The sequence below is a fragment of the Thalia democratica genome, chromosome 3 (genome assembly GCF_965202585.1).
Source record: "Thalia democratica chromosome 3, ktThaDemo2.hap1.1, whole genome shotgun sequence".
NCBI lineage: Eukaryota > Metazoa > Chordata > Thaliacea > Salpida > Salpidae > Thalia > Thalia democratica.
The window spans coordinates 94724280-94751078 of NC_139167.1; positions in this window are offsets into that span (position 1 = coordinate 94724280).

The window sequence follows — 26799 nt, forward strand, 5'->3', positions numbered from 1 at the left end:
TTTGATTTTTTTTTCATACAGTTCAAGTTGGTTTCTAAAACTGGTTATCTTACTTATGACTTTCGCAAGGTTCAAGTTTTTACCTTGTAAATTCTTGTTCAGATAGTAGAACTTACCATATAAGTCTAACATATAAGCATTTTCATTTCTGTTATTTTTCTTTTAACAAGATTGTCTGCCAATACCTTATCCTTTTTTAACCAAATGGGTTATTTTAATGATGTTTATGTTTTATGTCTTAACTACGTGGTCTCCAGTAACTTACTGACTGCTATACTTACGAGAAGTAAATAATATACTAACAGTATAAGTTACAAAACTATTTCCTAAGTTATGAATAAAACACACTTTGAATAAATGCAATTTACTTTATTTTCAATAATAATTCTTAGTTCTGAAGAAAGAAACTATTAAATCACGACACAAATAAAATCTATAAAAGGTATCAACAAAGTTACATAAATACTAACATCAACTCCGCGATGTAGACGTTTTCTCGAAACAAGTTAATGAAACGTCTTCAGTAAGTAACAACTAACTTTAACGCGCATTTGAAAGACAAGCGCCTATATATACGCATCGGAATGAAATTAACTCCCTTGAGTTGGTGGGAATTGGTATAATTCCGATGAGAAAGCTTATCGCAGTTTTTATTGTTTACGAAAATTTCGATGAGAAAGCTTATCGCAGTTTTTATTGTTTACGAAAGTTTCGATGAGAAAGCTTATCGCAGTTTTTATTCACACGCTTTAAAATAAGAAAATGAAATGTTAATATCATTACACTATTTCGTTTTTATCTTTTAAATTAGTGTTTAAAGCCTAATTTCAAATAATTTAAATCTTTAAAATCCTACTTAACTTTAAACATTTTTTTTAAGTATTTTAAGCGCGGGTCAAAAAAAAAAAAAAAGAAAAAGAAACTGTATTACTTATTATTTCAGAAATTACATAGTTTACAAAATTTAAGATAAAACATAACATAAGGACAAAGTTAAAATGATAGTCATTTAGTTGTCTTTTTACTTCTTGGCATCGGGGTTCTTGGGCTTGTTGTCCTTGGGCTTTTTCTATTCCGGCATTCCTCTTCCGGTTTCTTCTTCAACGTCGGTTTTTTTAGCAGGAACGAACTGTTTTAATTCGCTTGTTCTTCTCTAAACTTCAAATTCAAAAATTCATCGAAGTCACTTGTTGACATAGAAAATGTTCATCTTTTCATTGTTCGTCATTGTAGTATTCATTTGATTGAATTCATTGTACAAAAATACGCGGCTCAAAAATAAAAGTTAAGATATTCTTTCAAGAAATTTTAGTAAAAACTACTATGTTATTATGCCAAAAGACAATAACGTAACTGTCAGTATTTACGTAAAAACCTATTATTTTATACAAAACAAAACATTTTAACCATTTAAAGGGGCATTAAAAGAAAATCAATATTTTAAAACACATGAAACATTTTAATTTTGTTTTTAACTTAGAAAAACATATGTTCTTAATATTTAAATCGCAAACTTTAATAAACAAAACAGAAAATTTTTTCTTTAAAGTATTTTACAAAACAATAAGTAGTATTTTCATGCACAAACTTTTATAGGATTCAAGTATAAAGTATTTCTTTATAAAGTGACACAAAACTTATGCATTGTAGAAGTTTATAAAGAGTAAAATTTAGCGAGTGCTTTTTTTCGATCGTTAACAGTCAAAACTAAATGGGAGTTGAAAGTACTTTTAAATTCAAAATTCATAGGAAAAGTTTATCACGAGTTGAATTTTAAAGCTTTAAACTTGAACTTGATTATTTTACGAGCAAAAAGTCTGGTAATTTAATTTTGTTTTAAAGTTAGAGAAAAAAAGTAGTTACTAAAATTTTACTGCAAAAATTAGGCATATGAAACTTTTCTATTTATAATTGCTATTTGATAGCTTTTAATTAATAGACAATTGCTAAACTGTAATTTATAATATAAAAAAACTTCATAACACATCATTAAAAGTAAAAAAGCAATAAACCTTACAATTCAGAAATTGTATCAGAAAAGAATACAAAATAAATACACTTAATAGTTTCTTTCATTTTAACTTCTTAAAAAAATTACCTGAGTTTAAAAAATATTAAAATAGATGTTCATGTTAATAAAAAATTACAATTTTTTACCTTTATTAAAATCCGTTTCGTTAGTTTTGTGAAAATACTTATATTTTATCTTCAAAAGGCTTTATGATAAATGTTATAAGTTTTAGACCTGCTATTAGTAATTCTGACTCTTTTTTATTCTGTGTTATAATTTCTTTTTTGTCAAAGGAATTAAGTACTGCCAAATTGTTTTTCTCTTTTGCTAATATGTTGCTTGATACGCTAGTTTGTGATTTTGTTTTTGAAGAATTGTAATAGCCTGAGTCTTGTTTATAACTTTTAAGTTGCACTGTTGGCACTTGATATTTTGGCTTGCTATCATACTTATTATTGTAACTGATATTTTTCTGCTGTTGTTTCTGATGTTTTTCTTTGATAAGTTTAGCTTGTTTTGCTGTAAAAACAAAATTTTGCTTATAAGCTCTATTAGCTTTTCTTTTCCGCTGTTGAGGGTTACTTGAATAATAGTTTCCGCTTAATCTTTTTTGTTGAAACTTTTGGTTGTAGTTTGAATTCTTATCTACAGCATATTTAGACCCTTGAACTGTTTTACCATTAGGACCTGTCACGTTTGCGGCTTCTAACATGTTATTTTTACCTACAACAATATCAAATTGGACTTTTTCTCCTTGTGCAAGAGACCTTAAGAATTTGTTCGGGTTGTTTTTGATGATAGCTGTATAATGAACAAAAATATCGCTGTTCTGATCATCACGATGAATAAAACCGTAACCTTTGCGAACATTAAACCATACTACTTGACCAGTTACTCCAACTGCTATAGTGTTTTTGGTTACTTGAGCTTTTTCTTCGGCTGTTTGTGACGCCTTAGTTATGTTAAATGTTTTTGTAGGTAAGTATTGATGACATGACAAACACTGTGCTATGTTAACATTATTACTACTATTCCCATTGTATGATTTTCTTAGTTTAAAACTATCTCTATCTTGGTTATGTTGACGATAATTGTAAATATGATTAATACCATTATCTCTTAAATGAAAATTTTGTTGATGATTAGGTCGAACTTGCTTATGGTAACTTATTTTAGACTTATAATGATTTTGCTCATACTGCTGTAGTCTATCGTAATTAACTTGCTTAGGTATTAATGCATTTTCTTTATAAGCATTCCATATGGCTTGTCCTTTTCTTTTAAAAACTTCTAAGCTTTCATCAAAATGTTCCCTAATCTTTTCTTTGATCGAAAAGGGCATTAAGTATGCAAGAAAAAACTTAATTCTGTCCTGTTCTCGACATTTGGCCCAACTTACGGCTGTAGCAAATATTTTATTAAAGTTTGTACACTCATTCCAAATTGGAATTTTATCTAAAATTTCAGCTAATTGATTGTCCCTATTAATAAAAAAGTTTCTTAAAGAACTGTAGTTTCTTTCACCTCGTTCTGTCATTTTATAATAGTCTGACAACTCTTCTCTCGGCCAAAACCCAGTTAAAAATTTGTACTTTTCTGTATTACTAGAAATATTTTCATTTAACATTTCCTCCTCGAAAAAACTAATAATATCATGAGGGTTTCTTACAAAGTCTAACCTTTGAAACTTTTTACTTATTCTTTGCGCCTTAAATGTGTCGCTAAAAATGTTTAAATTATTTTGATTACTATTTTCGTAATCATTGTAAAAAGGTTCGCGTTTTTCTAGCATCGCACGTTCGTAATGTGGTGATCTAGACTGCTTTAATCTATTATTTAGTTTTTTTATTTGCATTTGCAAAACTCTTAACTCTTCTTCATTTGTTAGCTGCTTAACTTCGCTTGATTTTCTAAATTGTTGTTGAATGCTGTTTGACGGACAAAATTCAGCATTATCATTCATCATCTCTGCTTGATGAGAATTATTAAGATTGATATCGTCATTGTTGTTTGTGTGCATTTATTCTGTTGACTGCTTAAAGATTTGTAACCAGAAGATTCAAGGTTCTTAAAAGACACTGCGTGGTTTCCACTTTAACCAACTAGGGTTAATTTAATGTGTCCCGGCGTGGTCTCCACTTTAACCAAATGGGTTATTTTAATGATGTTTATGTTTTATGTCTTAACTACGTGGTCTCCAGTAACTTACTGACTGCTATACTTACGAGAAGTAAATAATATACTAACAGTATAAGTTACAAAACTATTTCCTAAGTTATGAATAAAACACACTTTGAATAAATGCAATTTACTTTATTTTCAATAATAATTCTTAGTTCTGAAGAAAGAAACTATTAAATCACGACACAAATAAAATCTATAAAAGGTATCAACAAAGTTACATAAATACTAACATCAACTCCGCGATGTAGACGTTTTCTCGAAACAAGTTAATGAAACGTCTTCAGTAAGTAACAACTAACTTTAACGCGCATTTGAAAGACAAGCGCCTATATATACGCATCGGAATGAAATTAACTCCCTTGAGTTGGTGGGAATTGGTATAATTCCGATGAGAAAGCTTATCGCAGTTTTTATTGTTTACGAAAATTTCGATGAGAAAGCTTATCGCAGTTTTTATTGTTTACGAAAGTTTCGATGAGAAAGCTTATCGCAATTTTTATTCACACGCTTTAAAATAAGAAAATGAAATGTTAATATCATTACACTTTTAAGAAAATAATCAATAACTGAATTAAAAACAGCCAAAAACTTTTCTAGAAAATTTCCTATTTATAACCATTTCACTTCTTTAAGAATTATCAAACATAAATAAGAAACATGTGAATACATGATAATCAAAAGCTACTTTTTTAAAATTTAGTAGTGCAAGCTCAAAAACAAAACTTACAAAATTTATCCTAATTTATTACAACTTTTTTATTCTATTGCAAAATTGACTTTAATATAGTTTTGTTTTTCTAACCAAGTGACTTTTTAAGAAACAATTGGAAATATCTTAGGGTGATAGTTTATAATCGATAACATAGATTTTTATAAAGCAGTTAAGATCATAAATGGCATATATGTCAGGTTATGAAATGGTGAGAGGATTTCCACTTGTCTATGACCTATGTAACTGTTAAATGAGAAAAGGTATGAATAAAAATATGTAAATTAAATGAAAAGAGGAGTCCTAAACTTTTTGATTCTTCTAGAAATTTCACGTAAACGAAATGGACTTATTTTGTTTAAGTTTTACCTCAGGATCAAATATTTGATAGCAGGCTAAAATAAGTAAAAAAGCAAGCTAAAAAGTGAAAACTAAATGTCTGCAAAAATATTTAAAATCGCCCCCTTTTCGCCCCCTTACTAGTTTTCGCCCACCCTTTCGCCCCTTTACTATTTATCGCCCCCCGACATACCAAAATCGCCCCCAGGGGGGCGATATCGCCCACTTTGGGAAACCCTGTACTAGAGTTTTCTGAATTTTTTATAGACAATATATGCAAAAAACGTAAACAAACATTCAAAACAAAAACAAAAAATATAAAACATTTAAAACATATTTGATACATTGTTCAACAAATTAAATCAGTTTTAGTTTAAGAAAGAATATCTTACCTGTTGTTAAATATGATTTAAATTTAAAACTTAAAAACTTTCAAATTTGAAACTTATTATTTTATCTAGTTGTACTATGTTGCACATATAAATATATATATATATACTCACATTCTTAATAAAAATTAAAGCATTTTCAGGGCAATAAATTCAACGTCAGTATAAGTTTCATTACATAAATTATTTTTTTTGTTTGAAAAAGTAAGAGACAAATTTAAAGTAAAGGTTTTGGTGTTTAGAAGCACTAACTTCGTTCTAAATAGTTCTTAAATTATTATTATCAACCTGAATAGTTTTTTTAATACGATTTTTTTAACTCAAAATTCTGATAGATTTCATTTCTTTTTAAAATTGATTTCTGTAAAAAAACTAAAAAAGAAGATAATTTATAAAAACTCTGAAAAAATAAAGGAATATCTCTGCATTTAGAATATATAGTTTTTTTTAAGTTTATCGGCTTTAATTTAATAGAAATTATAAATTCAAACTAGTTTTTATATATCAAACAAAATAAAAAATTGATAGTTTAAACTTGACGTTAGATTTTAGTCGTAATATATACAACTTATAAATGAGAGCTATATGTATTAACTATTAAATCATATCTTTGTTAAATATATATATTTAAAAAACATTCAAGCGTTCGTCGTGTATTAAATGTGACGTAAAGAGACAAAACATACTGAAACATCTCAGTCCAACAATATATCATAGTCTTGAAAAATAGTAATTAAAAAAAGAGGTTAAAATAGTTTATTTTTAAAATCAATTTTACACAATTTGGTAGACACGAAGTTAAGTGCTTTTAACCAATAATATTATAATTTAGACAAAGTTCAATAGTTTACAAATGAAACATATTTAATTGTTTTAAATGATTTATAGAGATTTATAAGTTTTAACTTTAAAACATTGCAACAGTAATTAATAATTTATTAACGTTTCAAACAAAATAATGTCTGTAACTTGTATATTGAAACTAAAGAAAATAACAAACTCAATTTTATCAATTGTTATGTTTCATCCTAGAATTTGAATCTCCAGTTGAAGTTGTACAAAGCAAACCGTATAGTGTTATGTTTTACAAATCTAACTTTTACTTCATTATTTACGGCTGTTTATGTTTTTTTTAATTCTATATTTTTCAGATTACTAAACTAATGTTTAGAAATAAGCTACAATTTTGCTGACAATACTGGATATATAATTGTAAAAACTATGTATAATTAAAAGTTACGAAAAAAAAAGCATTTTATAGAGAAAAAACTAATTCAATTTTATTTTCAATTTAAAAAAATGACCAATATATTTCTTTTAAAATTGTTATACTAGATTATTAGTTTTTATGTGGTTGTGAAAATTCAAGATATATATAAACTTTAACTGACTCACAGTAATCATTCTGACCAATTAAACTTCTCTCTAAGTAATTCTAATACAGTAAAATAAAACTTATTTATTATGTTAAAGTGTGTTCAAATTAGCATTTAAAGTTTACTGTTTTACAAATTTATAGTTTGTAAGTAGTACATGTTTAAATAAAACCTTAATGGTTGTAACCTAACTGTAATGTTTAACAATTTTTTCTTACTATGTATTGTAGACATTTTTTAGAACTAAATTATGATGATGAACTTTTTCTTTTATAGACCAATTAAATAACTTTATTGTTTTTTTTAAGAAATCGTGACTTTATCAGCTTTAATAAAATCAAATAAATATTTTGAATATTGATTCGTTTTGTCAACTATTACAAATCATATAAGTATTTTGTAAGTTATTATAGCAAGTATAGTTATTAAATTTTGTATATACATGACTAGCGAGTGAGTATAATTACATTTCTATTAGAACCTAAAAACAAATTTGTACTGTTTGCACAAAATTATTTCACAACAGATTTCATTTTTGTAACTGAATTGTTTTTTTATTTAGAAAATTATTGTGATGTTACTGTAGTCCTCAAGGGCCTGTGGTAGGAACTACCTTCAATTGGAGGAAGTCCCCTATTTTGTGCTAAACGCTTAGCGCGTTTAGCTCTTAAAGTTTTTACTGATTTTACCTTACTCATTAGGTTAAACTTAGTAATTAATAAGTATGTAATAAAGTTAATATAAATAATTTCTTTAACGAAATGAGTTTATTAAATATGTGATTTTTATGTAAATGAAAGTAGAAGTAATAAAGCAGCCAATTTATCAGTATAATAAAGCTGCGAATATAAACACAACAAGTAAACACCAAATTCTAAAAATAAAAATGGTCTTAATAATGTTCTTAAAATGTCTGAATGTCACAATCTTGATTAAAAAATCAGGTCTTACTAGTAAATAAGAGTCTTGAATTGTTATGTATTTCTTGCACGATCTTATGGCTGAACTAAGCAAATATAATACAATAATGCAAATAGATCAAGGTCTTATAAAATGAAAATAATAAAACAGTTTTTTAAATCAGTTAGTGTGCCTCTCGCACGGTCTTATGGCTTAGTTGAGCACAATAACAAAACACTCTTAAAGTTTTATTGTACGTTGACTTTATAAACAATTGTCTAACGACCCCTGGCGGTCATTTAAAAACAACAAAATATACATTTTGTTACATCACTATTGATAACTACTAATGCTCAAAATCTAATAAGAATATTTATAGATGAGTCATTATTAAAATATTATGACCCGTTTTTTTTTTAGTTTAGAAGTCGTACAAAATACGACTGAAAAGTTAATAAAACTTTGAAGAACAGCATGTATCTTTCTAAAGATATAAAATAACCAGTCTGTATAGTAAGAAATGATTAAACTTATTCATTGATCATACTATAAGGATAAAACTTTTTATAAGAGTTCTTTGTTTTATAAAAAAATTGCAATGTAAAACAAAACAACAAAGTGTAAATTGAACTTTTTTAAAACACATAAGAATTACCAAATTTCAACAACACATACAAATAGCCTATCTTTTGTTTGAATTGAGTAAGTTTCGTTAATATCTAGGTTTGTTCCGTTCTAAAAATACTTACTTTAAATCACAAGTTTATTTCAGTAAGTCAAATTTGCTTTGTATTGAAAACAATTTGCAATGCAAAATAAAAGTTAGTTAATTGTTAACTGTTAAGAATTTGTACAAATTTTTTAACAGCTTTTGTTGGGAAACACGCTTATTTTATTTGCTAAACATTTATAATTAAAATGAATATTGTTTAAGGTATTATTATTTTAATTTTTGCTTCAGTCGTATTGTGTACAATTATAAATTGCTTCGTAAAAATACTCATTTGTAAAAACACCCACAAATTGTTATTAATAATAATATATATAGATAAGAAGTTTAAGTAATTATTACACTCTCCTTGTTCTTTTAGTTTAAAAATCGTAAAATCTACGACTGATTTTAAATCCTATTGTTATTAACCAATACATATTTATTGAATATATAAAAAAGCCAGTCTTCATAGTAAGATCTAACTAAACTTTTGATCATAAGGACCAACCGTAAGATGTCTTTGTCTTTAGTTACGAGAAAAGTGCAATGTTGAAAATATAACAAAAAGTATACGCACCATTTCAGAATAATCATCTATATTACTAAATAACATTGTATATAAGAAGATGTTAAGCTAGTTGTGAAAATTCACATAATAGTCAGGTAAGTTTTAGAAATCACAGGTTTATTTAAATTAAATAAGTTTTGCTTCGAGTTGAAGCAAATTTAAAATATGTCAACTATCTATTGCTTTTGAAATGTACAGATAATTAGACAGCCTTTTTGCAACAAGCTGATTCTACTTGCTACACAATTGCAGCTAACTTAAACTCGTTTAGTGTTTTTTTTCGGTTGTTTTCGGTTGACTGAAATTCTTAATGCTTATTTGATGTAATAGATTATTAACCGTTTATTTTAAAGTCTATAAATAAAAAGTTATTAAGTTGTAACCATTTTAGTTATATTAGAATTAATAAAAAAACTTTTGCAATGCTAATTATATATATATAGGTATTTAAGCCTTAAATTATAAGTCATTCCTATGTACCACCACCTATCCTTGATACTACTTAGCAAGTTAAAAAAAGGTTATCATTGCGCCTGAATATTATATTTTACATAGTCCTTTATGTTGTTTTTATGTGTAAATTTTTATGTTATCAATATAGAATAATTACCATTTATTTTCATGCCTAGTTTATATAAATATCATATATTTAATTTTAAGTATCATTTAGTATTAGTTAAGTTATTTTCAAATATGGCTATAAGTGTGGGAATTAAAATGACTGTTATATTAATTAAAATAATTCTTTGTTTGCTGCTAATAAAACAGATAAAAGTATTACAACTAATAATAGACATATGATAGTTGAGCCAATTTTTTGTCATTATTTAAACTTTAGTTAACTTAAGTAAATTAAGTATTAAAAAATAAAAATAGGTATATTTTTGTTTAGATAAAAAATAGTTATAACACAGCATCTATAGTTTTTCATTACTTCTTTTAAAAACTTAAGGGATGTTTTGCTTTTTTAATTAACTAGTTTTTAAGTAACTTAACCTAAACTAGCTAAATATGACAAGTAAATAAAATTAAACATTGATTGAATATTATGATGGTCAACTAATGTTATTTAAATTTGATTTGTGCATGTATAAACTATTAATGCATGTATAATTAATAATTTTAATTATTAACGATTTTAGAGTTATTTTTTAATTTATTTGAAAGAAAATAGTAAAAAGTCTTTAAATTGACAATTATAAAAAGTTGTAGTAATTTAAAATTTGTACAATAACAAGTTAAAATAATAAGTATGTTTAAAATTGAAGCTTCAATTGATTGTATTTACTTAATACTTTAATTGTATTATAGCACAAAACAAACTAATTTTCAAGTTCTGTTAAAGTAAAAATACTAACAATGTTAATTTATAATAGCATTTCTGGTGATAAAATCTACTTAATGAGAAGTTTTTCAACTGTAATATTTGTTCAAGAGCTGATAAGAACTTAAAATACAACAATATATTCAATATATACATCACACTACGCTGATTAAGCGATTGTCTTGAATTCTTTGCCATTGTCACAAATACCAACTACCTTTGTATCGTTCTTATAATTGAAATTTTAATAAAAAGTTGATAAATTATAACAACGTAATTTTCCTATCAGAAACAAGGCAGGCAAACGTCTTCAAATTGACGTTTTTGGTAAATTTTTAACTTAAAGGTATATATATTGCTTGAACACATCCTAAAACTGCAAACTACAGAGTAATATTATAGTTATAAAAATGTAAATTTTATGTTTTGTGTAGAAACAGTGCATAAAGTTTATTTATTGTTTAAAAAAACTGTTATCTTTTAAATCTGTTTAGTTAGTAAGTAGTTATATGATTTTAATAATTTAAGTTCAAATGTTGATATACAAGCTATCTAAAGTAAATCTACGCATTTTATAAAAAAATAAAATTTTTTCTTTTGTTTGAAATTTTTGAATTACTTTCATTTTCGATATTTATAACTTTTAAAAGGTTATTAACATGTTTATTAATTATTCATCAGTATTAACTAAAACTTAAACAAACTTATTTAAGCTAGCATCTGCTAGTTTTTTGCAAAAAATAGCAAAAGTTTAAAAAATAGTTTTATTTGATTTTTGCACAAAAATAGTTTTGAAGGTTTCAGTTAATAGTTACAACTAAGTAAGAGCTCTAAAACCGAACCGTTTGTTAAAAGATTTCAAAAATTTAGAGTACAGTTAATAATTTCTTATTCTATACCTCTAAGTTATAAAATACTATGCTGAGTTTTGCAGTTACACAAAAAAGTTAAAATTCGTTTTGATTTACACTATGAATTGACAAATAAGAATTTTATACTGAAAAAATAGTCTAATATGTTCTTATTTTTTTCACTACAAGTTTTACTGGTTACATTTAAAATCAGTATATACATCGAGATACAACAGTTATATGACATAAGTCGTACTGTGTACAACCTACAAACTAAATTTGATAAAAATTGGATATCTGAACGAATTCATCATGAAATCTATTTATATTATGCATTCAAGCTTTCGTGAAATATTATAACAAACGTCATCGTTATAAAAAAAAACATTTTGTAAAGCAAATTAAAATTAATAAGTGACTTCATTACATATTACTTAATTACTTATTTATGGTTTTTTTGTTATTGATTTTAAAGCATTACGCATAGTAGTCAACAAATAATTGTAATGTAAATAAAAACAGATAGACTGCTGCAGCACATCTATTTTTTAAAATCGTTATTTATTTTAATTAGTTTTAAGAGTTATATACTGAAATGAAAAGTAATAATAAATTAATTGTAAGTATTTTGATCTTTAAAAATCCAAATAAAATTTGAACAAAGTTAATTTATGTTTAACAATATTTATTTTTTTATACTTTGACATTGAAATTTATGTAGCTGCTGGAAAGTATTCTTCCTAAATCTTTTCAAAAGCAAATGTCTCTTATAAAACTATCATTATGCAAAGTTAGCGTATTAAGCTATTTTAGCAAAATACTGTTTTAATATTTTCAGTGTTCAAGGTTTTACTTGTTCAGCTATTAAATAGTGAGAACTATATCTAATAACTTAAAAATAAGACAATTTTTTCTTTAGCATTTATAAAGTAATTGATACTAGGAAAAAAACAAAACTTGATCTTTATTTATTATATATATATAATATTTAATCTTTACCTTATAAAGCGATTATAAAGTTGTTAAAAATCGAACAAAAACTTTGATCTTATAAAAACTATCTTAAACATTTTTAGTCAAAAACTTTACAATGTTTGAAAATCCAGTATTGTTAAAATACAGTCAAAGTTAAGACTAAAGTTTTAAACGTTATTTAAAGCAATAAGAAAAATACTTCTAAAACATGTGTTGTAAAAAATTTTATTTATTGAATAGCAAATTTGTTTTAAATACTTAATTTTCTAAATCAAACACTTTAATTTTTACACTAGTGACTTTAAAATGAGTTGAAAACTTTTTGATTAATGCTTAAAAAAACTATAACTGTTTTGATTAGTTTGATTATGTAACAATATTCAAAACTTTTTCGAGTTAATTGAAACTATATGTGCTCTGTTTTCCACTAAATCTAGTGTAAGTTTCAAATGTCTTTAAAAATGTACCTAAGACTTTTTTTTTTGCAGGTTATTTATAATTCTGAAGCACTAATTTAAGTTTCAAAATTAGTTAGCACGCCTGACTTTTGCTCATTAGTTTTATTTTTCGCAGACCGGATCCAACATTAAATTTGTGAACACTGGCGAGCAATTTATTATTAATTCGCAGGATGCATATTTACTAAAAAAAGTTTTTTATATATAGTTATTTATATTCAGATAACAAATAAGCTTAAATTATTTGTTCCAGTTAGTCGTTTCATAAACAACTTCTTAACTGTTTCATGTTCCTTCCTTTTGTAAAGTAAAACTGCCCTAAATTTACTCTTACTATCTATAAGAAAATCTATTTCAGATTTCAGACTTTTCAGGGCAATATATAGTTTTTTTTTAAAGTTATTACTTTGTTATGAACATAAAATAACTTTATTCGATGTAAACTTTTTTTAGAGCATTTCTAAGGTTAATTATTTTAAATTAAAGACTATTTACTGATTTAAAACAGGTTTACTCAGTAAACATATTTTAAAATAAGCCCAAAATAATTAATTCTTCAAAAAGTATTTGTCTTAAAGTAATTTTGTTGTTTCTATTTACTTTGCAAAAGTTAAATTTACTGTAACTTAAAACTTAGTACAAATATATAGTTGATAATTAATTTTTAGCCATGAAAACATTTTTCTGTTATATACAAGTTTTTATTTTTGAAAACAAATAATCCTAGAGGAGAATGTTAACAAAATAATCTATATTCTGTGTTGTATTGCATTTAGTCTTTAAAATGATGACGTTTGTTTTAATATCTTACAGAAGCTTGATATTTTAATGAACATAATAAGAAAACACTGTTGAATTGTATTTACATACCTAGGCTTTTGTTTGTAAGTTGTACACAGTACGACTAGAAACATTAAATTGCTATGTTTCAACCTATTCACTTTAATTAAAATTTAAGAGCTGTTTAAAATCGGTGTTCTAAAAAAATATTAGATGACGTTTAACTAATTTTTACCATAGTAGTTTCCGGGTAAAAAGTGTTACTGGAATTCAAAACCAATCTAAGATATTTATAAGTATCAACAATAAAAAAAAACCTTAGTTATAACCACTGCTGTTTTACAATTAAGAAAAAAAAAGGTTTGATAACCGTATTTTCAGCTTTATTATGTTAAATTGTTATTAAATATAAATTTTTATGAAAAAAATTGTTAAAAGAATTAGCTAAAACACCAAACCAATGTTGAGCAATAACTTTAAAAACATAACTAAGTTGAACAAAATTACGTTTCTACTATCTTACCTTTTCATATTATCTACTATTGACTACTAATATTTATTGAACTTTTATTTTGCTCTGTGTAGTGTTCAACAGTTAAAAAAGCTGAGATGTAAAAATCACTATTTGGGAATTTTATCATTCGCTTATTCTATTTTTAAGTTTTTTTTTGGAAGTTTAAAGCGGATTTATATCAGTCAAAGTTTATATAAGAAGCTTGTGGTTATTTATAAATATATTTGCACTTAATTTAATTGGTAGACGTTAAAATGTATGTAGTTAATAAAACTAATATGCAATATAGTTTTTAAAATTCAAAACATTTTAGGTAAACAAAACAAATTTGGTTAAAAAAATCTCATCTGTAAGCAAATAAAAAATAGGCAATTAAAAAGTTTACCTGCTTTACTAAACTTTATAGGCTACTAAAAAATCATGTGATAGTTTAAACTATAAATTTAAAAAATAATTGTTAGTACTTGTTTATAAACACTATTATAAACAATTTTTAGATTTAAAATCTTCCGTTAAGATTAAAGAATGTATCTTTGTTTTGTTATATATGTGGTGACAATAGTTATTATAAATGCATTAAACTTTTCCTTGTAATGTTAAAAATGCTTTAATTTTAAAAAAAGTTTTAAAATTTAATTAAAATTAAATGTTCTTAGATTAAAAAATAAGATAGTTTTTAGTCGTAGTGTCTACAACTTACAAACAAGAAAAAGATATTACTGCGCTGTACTGGAAATTTGTTTAAAAGAATTAATACTAAATATGCCTTAGTTTGTGTGAAAACAAAAACAACGTCATAAAAAACCTTCTAACTAGTATGGCTTTAAAACTTATGTTTTAATATGATACCATATGTAAAAAAAACTTAAAAGCTTAAAAAGTAATTACTTTAATACTCCCTATTAATACTAAGACATTAATATAAACTTTGTTTGATTTTTAATATTTCATCTTGATTTTTTTAACTAAAGTAAAAACACATGTTATAAAAATATAATTAAAAAATAATCATTTAAACGGTCAAGTAAAAATACAAAAGTATTAGTTCCAAATGATTTTTTTTTCTTTAGATTTAAAAAAATGTGTCATTCTTTAACAAAACTGCTGTAATATAATTGTTATCGATCTTTAAAGTGAATATTAAGAAAAAAAGTTTGTTGTTTTGTTCATTAATATATACATTCGTTTGAAAAATAAACTAAAAGTTTCGAAGGAAAATTTATTAAAAGTTCAACCTATTCTTTTTAGATTTACTTGTTAGTTTTGAAAACAACATGCGCTAGTTGTAGTAAATGCGTCTACAAATTTAACATTAAGTTATCAAAGAAAATAACCGAGGTTTTTTGATTATTTACATGTGAGGTCAGTAAAAATCTGAAATAAAAAAAGTTGTAATCATAAAAAAGAAAATTATATAGCAAGCGTTTGCTGACTTTTTCAGAAGTAAAAATGACTCTTAAGTCTATTGTTTGATTTAACTTGATGATAAAACACACGTTGTCAAATTTAAGTAAGTCGTAATAGCTACAACCTTGAAACTGTTTTTGCATTTATAACTGTTGCCCTTAAAATTTGCTTTTAATATATACAAAGCAATTAATAAAATATCGTGAATTTCTATATTTGACGTCAAAGTACAATGGCAATAGCTTCTGATTAGAAAATAAACCGATATAAGCAAGCCTTATTAATCTTACAATATTTTTTTTTGTTTTGATTTTTGTTTGAATTAGGTTTAACATAACTACTAATCGTTATTTATACATCCAATATTGCTACATTTATATTTTCTAATTAGTTTAATCTAGTAATAATTAGGATTTTTTAATTATTTGTCTGTATTTTAAAAGTGTTTAAACAACTCTTTAAAGTTGTAATAATAAATATATCAACGTTATGCTGTTTCGTTCTACAATTTAACATTTGTAAATTAAAAACATATAGTTTGCAGTATGCTGAATGCTTTTTTGAAAATATAAATAAATCTTTTAAATGGCAATCTAAAGAACTTAAATAATTTTTATACGAAAAATAGGCTGCTATACGAAAAGTTTTATTTGAAAAATTTCTTACTTCATTGTTTACTATAATTTAGTACACTTTTGGCCATTTGTTATGACTAAAATTTCTAAGAAGAGTATTTTTAATAGTATGAGCTTTTCAAGGTTGCGGTACACACGAGTTTAAGTTTGTAAGCACATTTGTGCTGGTTATGTACCACTTTTAATGTAAATAAACAATCCTGTTAGAATAAAATGTTTTCTAAATACCTATTTACAATTTTATATACATTTTTGATTTTAAACGACCATTACCTAACTACTCTCATGCATAGATAATGGTTATTGCAAACTTAAAAACAAAAATTTTGTAAAAATAATTAAAGTTAAAAACTTTTGTGACTTAAACACACTGTTTTATATATTTTTAAACTCAAGTTACTTAACAAGACACACATAACCAGTAACTTCTAATCCGCAGACCACATTTTTACTTATAAATTTTTTTGTATACAATTTTGTTTATTGTAATGATTGGGTAAATTTCGGTTTTCAAATTAGTCGTATCAGATACAACTTTCAAATTGTTTTTTTTCCGGTTGTTTGAGAAAATTATTTAACTATGCTGAATATAATTTTTATAGCTATCAAAAAATTTGTCAGATTATTTAAATGATGTTGATAATAAATTTAAATCAATTTTCTTAATTTTAATAAAAATTTAAGTAAAAAAAAACATTAAAAGAAAAAAAAGAGTAAATAAAAGTTTCAAATTAACTGTAATTAACATTAACAACAACTTAAATAAAACTAATTTAAAATTAAATATTTGCACATGTTATTAATTAGTTGTATTTTATATTAAGGAATGTTTGTATAGAAAAATCAATTTAAAATAAGAATTAAATAAAAAGTTTATTTTTATCTTTAACCAGTTTTAAAATGTTATAAATGTAGATAACTTATTGAAATAGCTTTATTTTTTTGTAAATATTTTAAATAAGTTATTTTATGATGTTAAAATTTTAGTGACATATATTTTAAATGCAAACTGTATTTTAATATTTTTGATTTATATTTAAATGTATTGCATTGAACTTAGGAAAAAAAACTAGTTTATATTAATCTGCAATTATGTCTAAATATGTATCTATTTGAAAAATGCTTTGATCTATCTTTCTTGATTTTTATTTTCTACGGAAAAGCAAACAGACCACCAAAGTTTTTTTTGCGAACAACAACCTATCCGCAATGATTGTGTGAAATTATTTAGTCATTTCAAGTGTTTTAGTGGTAGGCTTTATGATGTTATAACATATATTTTAAGAACTATAACAAAACACATTTCATTTTTCTTAAATTATTTGAATACTTTCAAGTGATTATTTTCAAAAATGTATCTTACTAGATTAATTTGAATTGAAACTGAAATAAAACTGTATTGTATTTACAACCTTAAATTTATAAAATTATTAAATCTAAGTTACAAATGTTTACACCGTTGCTTTACAGTTGACGTGTTTATTTTATAAATAAAATAATAATAAAAAAATTATACTATCCTAAATGACTATAGTTTATCAATTAAAAGGAGGTTACTTTGAAAAAAGCTGTAGTAAAGCAATATGACTTTTGAATAAATATCTATTCCCTGAAACAGTTAATATGTTCTATTTTACTTAAAAGCTGTTAAGTTAATTATAACCGTATTAAATACGACTTTTAAATTACTTGTATTATAATAAAGGTATAATTCATTATATAATCCTGAATGTATTCATATTACATTTGAAAGTATTTGTCATATTTTTCGTGTGACGTCAGTACTAAGTGATTTAAAAAAAAACAATATACACTTGTTAATGACAATTAGAAAAAAAAAATCGTTATTTTTGTACTACATAACTTTATTGGCAAATAATTTTTGGATAGTTTTAATCAACTCAACTATTTTTTTAAATATGTCAAGATAATTACTAAATTATTTTAAAGTTTTATAGGTTACTGTGTAACATTAATTTTTAAGTATAACTTTTAATTGTTTAAATATTAAAATTTTTCAGAAACGTCCATAATCTTGATATTCCAAAGTCGCGCTTTTGAAACTTATATTTTTTTCAATTTTCACATTATAAATGTTTTTAACAAATACTTGTTTAATTTTAAGGCTTAAGTAGTAAACTATCATAAAACTTAAATTATCTTAAAACTAAAAATACATAATAATGGGATATGATATTGCATTCGGTATTGTAAGTTGTAGTTTAAAAACTTAAAATTTTTAGTTTTATATTTATTTAAATTTGACTGCCAATTAATTATTTAGTTCTTAAAAAATTTATTAAACAAAAATTATAATTATAAAAGATCTTAAAACTATAAAAAACGTACAAATCGTAAGCAGTAGTAGAGTTTCATTAAATACCAAACTAAAACTTTATTATAAATCTTTTATATAAATTGATTCGAATTTTAATGTGTATACAATAGAAGATGAAAATTTAGAAACCGTTTTAATTACGACTACTACGTTTTTATTGTGATTCTAACAAAAACCTTTCAACAAAGTGTTTATATAAAATGGTTATATCATTTGATATCTTGTATTTAATTAGTATGTAAATACCTTGGCTCAATATATTTTGATTTAGTTTTAGAAACGCACTCTAATGTCTAAATACAGCTAAAAACTTTAAGTTTTACTTAAAATATTAGCCTTTTTGAGTATTCGTTGAATAAAGTAAATTAATAGATATTAAAAGAAAAATTAAAACTAAGTGCACTAATATAAATTTTTTCCACTAAGATAACATGTATTTTATCCTTAATAAAATTTAAAAATATCCAGTTTTAAATGAATTAAGTTATAGTATTGTGTTAAATTAATGCAAACACAGACTTCGATTTTCATTGCCATATTTTAAAGTTAATATTAACTTGACTTGAATACTTTCTGTGGCTGTCGTAGAATATTATTGCTTTTATAGTGTTTAATAAATAACTTTAAATGTTTCCAAAAAGGTCTTTTAAGCTTAAACATTCACGTAACTTGAAACATTAATAAAATGATTTAACAATTCTGACTTTTTTAAGTGTCGTGAATATTACTTATAAATTCTGCAAAAACCTCTGACGTAACAATTTTAGACCGAGCAGATTTTGAAATTATTACTGACGTATTTTGAATTTTCTCGAAAAATCATAAGTATTTATAAATTATAGAAATTTATATGAAAAAAAAAATTGTAACTAAATGTTTTTAAGTATTATTTTATATATTAAATACAGTAAAAATAAAACTTTATTTACAATGGACACCTTATGTATGTTAAATTATAAACAATACAAATCTAGCTGAAGTAGTTTTGAGTTTGAAATGGTTTAAATAAGTATTTAAAATATAAATTTTGAAAAAAAATAAAAAATTATCTTTGGTTTTACTTTAACACATTTTATAGTTATCTAGGCAAAAAAAAAAGATTTATTGGTACAGTATAGTTTATTCTTATACATTAGCTCTATCGTTAGTTTCGAGTACACAAATAGATTTGAATTTTGTTTTAAATAAAAATAATAAAAAGATTAAGTAAAATACTAGTTCTTTAAACTAATCAAAACAGATTTAACCTTACAATTTTTTTTGAACTGCTCGCATTTAATATCGATTTTAAAATGATATACTATTTTACTAAAACTAAAGTAATTTTTAGCGTAATATGTTTAAAATTAAGTATTTGAAATAAAAAAATTTAAAAAGATAAGTAGTTGTACTACTTAGTATATTGTTAGTTAAATATTTTAAAACGTATTACTTTGATAGTTCTAAATTAGAGTTGATATTTAATATTACTAAAATACTTAAGTAATTATGTAGCTTTAGTCTCAAAAAAATAACATAATCTGATTTTTATGTTAAAAATGTCTAGGGTTATAAAATAAAATTTACGAAAAAACATATTTAACCTCAAATATAACCAAATTTGAAAATAGTTTTTAAAAATGTTGACTTTTATAAATTAAATCAAAAGCTAGTTTTAAAGATTACAATTAGCTAGACGTTTAGTACCAGTTATTACTAGATAAGAAATACTTAGTACACGAAATAAATAGTTAACGTAAAATGGAATGTTAGTTTTTTTCTGAAATATATTAAGCAGCCGTGATAATACAGCTTTAAAACTTTCTGCTTTCTTTGTATACTCAATTCAAAGTTAAACCTAAAATATATACACAGCTACATTCCATTTGTAAGTTGGCTTTACAAGTGACGTCAGTAAAATTACAATTGAAAACATAAAAAATTCTATTTAAAAAAAAATATTTTTTAGCATTAAACAATTTAAGTTTACTCTCGTTGAAAAGCGTATAAGATACTTAAATACTTTTTAAAGATTTTTTTTTATTTTAATATTTAAGAACTAATTTAACAAATATACCGATTAATTGTGATATACAACAAAATTATCTACACACATCATGATATCAGTTAAAAAAAAAGAATACAAAATATATATGTGATAAAGTTCAACAAGAAAGCAACTAAACTCTAAACTAAAGCATTTAAAAAAACGATCCGAGGTATAAAGGAAAATTTTACAATTAAGCAACTTTTAAGTAATTACCAAAATAGTCACATGTAAAATAATAAACTTTCATCATAGTTTATAAAGTATTTTTATTTACTTTGATACACCTAATAATAGAATTTATATAATATAAATAAAACTAGCTCACGTTTTTGTAACAAACTAATTAAGTGTTTAGAATCACTTAAAAACTATAGTAATAATAGTTACAACTAGTTTTTATTTCTTATTATACAAAAAAAATTTCATTAAAGACTAATAATTTTCAAAATTAAAAAAAGTATATGAACATTTGTTGTATAAGTATATAAAAAATTAAACTTTATTTTTTTTTATTACTAAAGATTATCAATATGTTAAATTGATTATTACATTGGTAAAAATAACTTATTGATTTAAAGCTGAGATGAGAAACCAAACATAAAGTTTAACAAAAAGTAAAAAAAAATTGTGAAAAAATGAGTAATTACATCTAATGAATGCAACGTAATTTAGCTGGTGTAGAGTTTATACTTCTAACACATATAAACCCTGCATTAAATTGAGAGTTTAACTTGTTTTTAAGTACGGTTAATTTTTTTATGTTACTTAAAAGTGAAATAGTTTCAAATCGCAATCTACAACAAATTTGCAATCTACTTAAATTTTTTAAGCTAAAGTTGATTTTTTTTTACATTTAGTGATTTGTTAAATTATTTGTAATAAAGCTTTTACAATCAAGCCTATCATTTGTTTATTATTATTAATCTAAAAAAATACATAAACCATTTAATTTTTAATGCTTAAGCTAGTTTTAAAAGTTTTCGTACTTATTACCTACAAGATTTTTCTACTTTTGAGAAATTATTAGAAACCGTTCATGTTATTTTCATGTTGTTAAAGTTGTTATATCAGTATGAGTATTCTACAAACCATAAATTTTAATAACCTTTGTGTACACTAAATTATAGGACTAAATTTTTTTTTAATAAAGTACATCAAATGTGCATGAATAATTTTAATTCTTTAAGCTAAGTTTCGATAAAAAAACATTAAGACTTACTATTATTATTAAAATTAAAAGTTTAGTTCACGAAATCTATAGATAGTTAATTGTTTTTATTTTAAAAGTAGTAAAAACACAATAAAGCAATTGCCTTTATTCATAAAAAACTAACAAAATAGGATTTTATCCTTTTAAATCAATAGGCTTGTTTTAGTAAATTCTACTGACGTTAATATTTTTACCCAAAAAATGTTCGAATGTTAACTAATAATACACAAATGGTAATATATTAAAACATGAGTAGAATTGAGAAACAACTTTTAAAACTTGTACTTAGTACAAGTAAAATGTTTTTGTTCATTAAGCCAAACTAAACTTCTAATGATATATTTAAGACATACTTAATTTGTTCTTTAACATTTATGTTTTGTATTAAAACTAACTTTTTAAGTACTTTTAAAATTTATTTTTTAACTTTGCCCAAACTCTCAATGTTTTTGATATTATTTACTTGTTAATACATGTTTACTTTTAATCACCTTCATTTATATATATTTACTTCTAAAAACAATTTTCGAGAAAATAAAATTTTTCGTAAAAGTAAAAATAAATTATAGCTTAAAGGAACAATAAACTTAGAGGTACATACACTTTTTATAATTTTTTTTAATTGTAATGAAAGTGATAGCCTAAAATGTAAAAGTTTTATCAGTGAAGTTAATTAAAATGATTAGTTATAAATCAATTATTTAGTTTGTTTTAGATAATTCTATACACGAGCTGGAAAATAGCTGTTTAGAAATATAAATGTTATAAATAGTAGTTTTTTTACATATCAATAGATATAAAATTTAACTTTAAACTATCGAGTGAATTAGTCTATTTATAATATAAATGGTTCTATAACAATACATTAATTATCTAAGTTCGTAACATATAACATTTTATGACAACAAAAAACTTAGAACATATTAATTTTGTCATAACCAATATATCTAATTAAAAAAATTTTGTATACTAGTAATATAGTAAGTAAAACGTTATCATTCTCAAGCGTATTTTTTAATCCTACGTATTAATTAATTTTAAATTAGTTCAAAATTATTAATTCTTATAATTTTCTGACGTTATAAATAATATCTTACAATTGCAGTTTGTACATATAGTTTATATTTTATAAAAAACTTGCTTTTATTTCAGCTTAAAAAGACTCCGCTTTCGTATTCATTTATACTTAGTTATGTACTCCTGAGAAATGACTTCGACATGTATGTATTCTCAAGCACTTTTAGTAACGTAACAATTAAACGAATTAAATACATCCAAATTGTAACATTTAGCGCGTTAAAGCATTAACTTGTCTAAAAGCTGCATTGCAAACTGATTCTAATGAAAGCTGAAATTTGTACCTATTAACATTTTTTTTAGTTTATATAACTTAAAGTATAAACAAACTGAAAAAAAACTTGAAGAATTTAATAATATTTGTTAAGTTTCACTTACCAGGTCTCTGTATTGACATTTATACAGTTGAAGATTTTCAATTTATAAAATTCGGAAAACTTCAATTAACGTCACTTTAAAAACTCGAGAATGGCTAAATATTAAAAAAAAATATTTTAATTTTGTACAATTACTGTTATTTGCTCTATTTAACATAATTTGGATGGTATTCTAATTAGATATTCTAATTAGATGAATATATATTTTGATGAAAACATAAAACTAGCATCAATGTGACATATAAAATTTTAAACTTATGACTTTTTTTTGCTGGTAATAAGTGAATAATAAAATAAAATTGAAATAAAATTAGGTATTATTATTAAAAACGTTTTAAAAAACTGAAAACTTAGTAAATTTAACAATATTAGCTTAATAATTTCTTATTTGTTATCATACTAAATTGCTTGCATAAAAGGTTAAAAATTAGAAAACAATCCTTTTTCTAAATTAATGTGAATTCTAACCTTTTATTTTAGATAGCTGTTTAAGCACAAAAAACATAAAATTATTAGTAACTATATAAGCTCCGATCTATTACGATGGATTTAAATACTAATTGATTTTTATGTATACGTATTTAGATTTAAACAAATACATGTTGGATGTACGATATCAACACAATATTAACTATACCATATATATTAAATTATATAAAAATACTCACACAAAAATATTTAGTAAACCGTATAAATAACAAGATTTTTATTTGTTTTTTATTAAGTTTTAAAAATTTAATTTTAAGTGCTGGCTATTTGAATATTTTTAAAAATAATTACAATTATAAACTCGATGAAATTTAGTCATACTGTGTACAACTTACAAACTATCACAAAATATAAAAAGGCGAGTTTTTAGACTCCTTACTTATATAAGTATTTGATAAACCTATTAAAATTCGTGAGCTATTTTAAATGACGTCAGGAAAGCTTCACAATATAATTAGCTTATTTTTGTCACTGTTACTTTCCTTTAAAAGATTTACAATGTTTGAGTTTATGAGCTGGCCGTTCAAAAGTTATACTTAAGTTTTTAGATTTGAGTTTCAAATATTTTTTAGTCTTACTGTACAAGACGTATAAATCAAGTTTTTTCTAAACACGTTCTGGTAAAACTATTGAAATATATATACTTTATGAAGCATTAAGCCTATTGTGGTACTAACTAAATCTAAAATCAATATAAAAACAGTAAACTTTTTCTCAAATAGGAAATTTAGTAACACTTTTATTTTAATTACAAATTAATAAAGCGTGTTTCATCTGTTCATTCTTACTAAAAAAGACTTAATACTAATTACTTGTTACTAATTATTAATTACTTTGCTTTATTTTTAGAACCTGATCTCTCTTAGAACTGAATTACTAAAACCGTATTATGTGAAATTGCTGATGTGGAACAACTAAACCTTTCTCAACAACTTCAAACTAATGATGTGGAAATGGAACATTAAAGTAAATGGTCAAAAGATTTTAATAAATTCACTTTGTAGTTGCTTTTTTTAATAACCAAATAGTACGTTCTCCTATCATTAAGTATTTTGTCAGTTTGTATTTTTTTTGCAAAAATAAATCTATTACTTATGTTTTAAAATCAACAAAATCACAGACTGTAGATGCAAAATAACTTTTAACGCCTTGTCCAGGACAAATTTGACAAAAAGTAACATACCGTTTATCAAAAGATTTCCTATTTTTTCAAAACTGTTTTATCAAATCTCCAAAAAAACCTAATGAAGTTTCATATTTAATTCTAAAGTGTTTTTACGTACTTATTATTTTTTAGAGTAAATATTGTATTGTTATTTATATCAAATGTTTATTTTAAACCTAAGCTAACTTAAGAAAAAAAAGAATGTAATTAGTTTAGTTAAAGTTAAATACACTAATTATCTTTTGTGGTATCTCACAGCAAAATTGAGTTTTATGATTTGAATTTTTTTTAACACAATTTTTTTTAAAATTTTTATTCCTATTAGAAATGCTTTATAAATATTTTTACGGATATTAGTATAATTATCATTTATTTTAAGCTCAAGTTTTTGCCGATAAAATTTGATATCAAGTTACATATAACTTTAAATAAATAATGAGTTGACTTTATCTAATCTTTTTAAACAGTACTAAATACGTCATTAAATATCTTTATTCATTTGTAGTTTATAAAAAAAAAAAGTGAATTTTAAAGTAAGTAATTATTTATAAAACATTATTTTAATCTGTAAAAAATAAGTGTAAAAAAAACTATTAATTCTAAAAAGTTGTTTTGCATAAATTTTATTTCAAAGCTAATGTGTCAAACAGTGAACTGTCTACTTTAGCCTATGAATTAATATTTAAAAATTTGTAAATAAAAACAAAAATCAAAATAAAAGTGTTAAGTTTTTAATTGTTACTAGTCAAAAAATAACTTTTAAATGCTTAGTAAAAAAATTAAATAATTTGCAATTTACAGAAAAAGTTTTTTACAATTCTGATACAAATTATTAATATCTTTTATTGAAATATAATAAATGCTTATTGTATTAATATATGTTACTTTTTTAAAGTATTATGATATTCTAAGTTTAATTTTAGAGGAAATAACCAAGAAACAATATATAAAAGTAATTTTAACAACAGTCAGTTGCAAGGTTAATTTCTTCACAGTGAAAAAACTATATAGAACAAAAGTTAATACAAGATGTGGTATCGTGTAAGAGAACAAAGAAGTTTTAAATTAATAGCTATAAATACCAGTAAAATTGAACAAATTTCCTTCAAATAATAAAAAATATTTTAATATTTATATTATCTAAATTTGTTACTGATTAATTTGTTTTGCTATAATTATTTTTACTTCCTTACGCCTCCCCCCTAACAGAACATTATTTTACTGTTATTAGTTTCATACAAATACGTTATATCCTATAAACAACATTTCTGAAAGTTCATTTATTAGTTTATACTTCTTTACGGATGTGCATTTACTATTTCTTTTTTGTCTGTGATTTATTTAATGACTTTAAATCAATCTAATAAGCTGTAACTTATTAATGAGTTTTTTTATTATTTTAATTTTTTTAATTTTTTGTGTTTCTTCTTTTTTGTTGAATATAAATTTTATATTTTGTGTGTCATACTCGAAGACAGGTTTTGATGACTGAAACAAAATTTACACAAAAAACAATTCAATATTAAACATAGAATGTAATATTTTTATCTCAAAAAAGTGGTTAAAATTAGTGATTTCTATAATGTATTAAGATTTAATTTTATAATCCATTAATTGTAATATAATTGGTAGAAACTATTAAATTTTTTGTATATAAGCTTAAAAACGTATATGTACTACCTTAACAAAATACAACAGAAAAAAGTCAAAAAGTTAGTTTAACAATGAATAATGAATATTTTTTTTTCTTGTAGTTTAAATAAATGAAAATGTTCAACCTAACATTTCAAAGTGACTATTAAAATATAACAATACAACAGTCAGTCTCCAAAATTTGGTCAGACACATAAATATACATTAAAATTTCGATCGTTTACGTTTTAAGTTTTTAATTGAATAAATTTTATTATCTGTTTTATTTAAAATTTAAGATCACTTAACTAGTTTTAATATGTTTAAAATTAATTTTACTTCATTAGTTC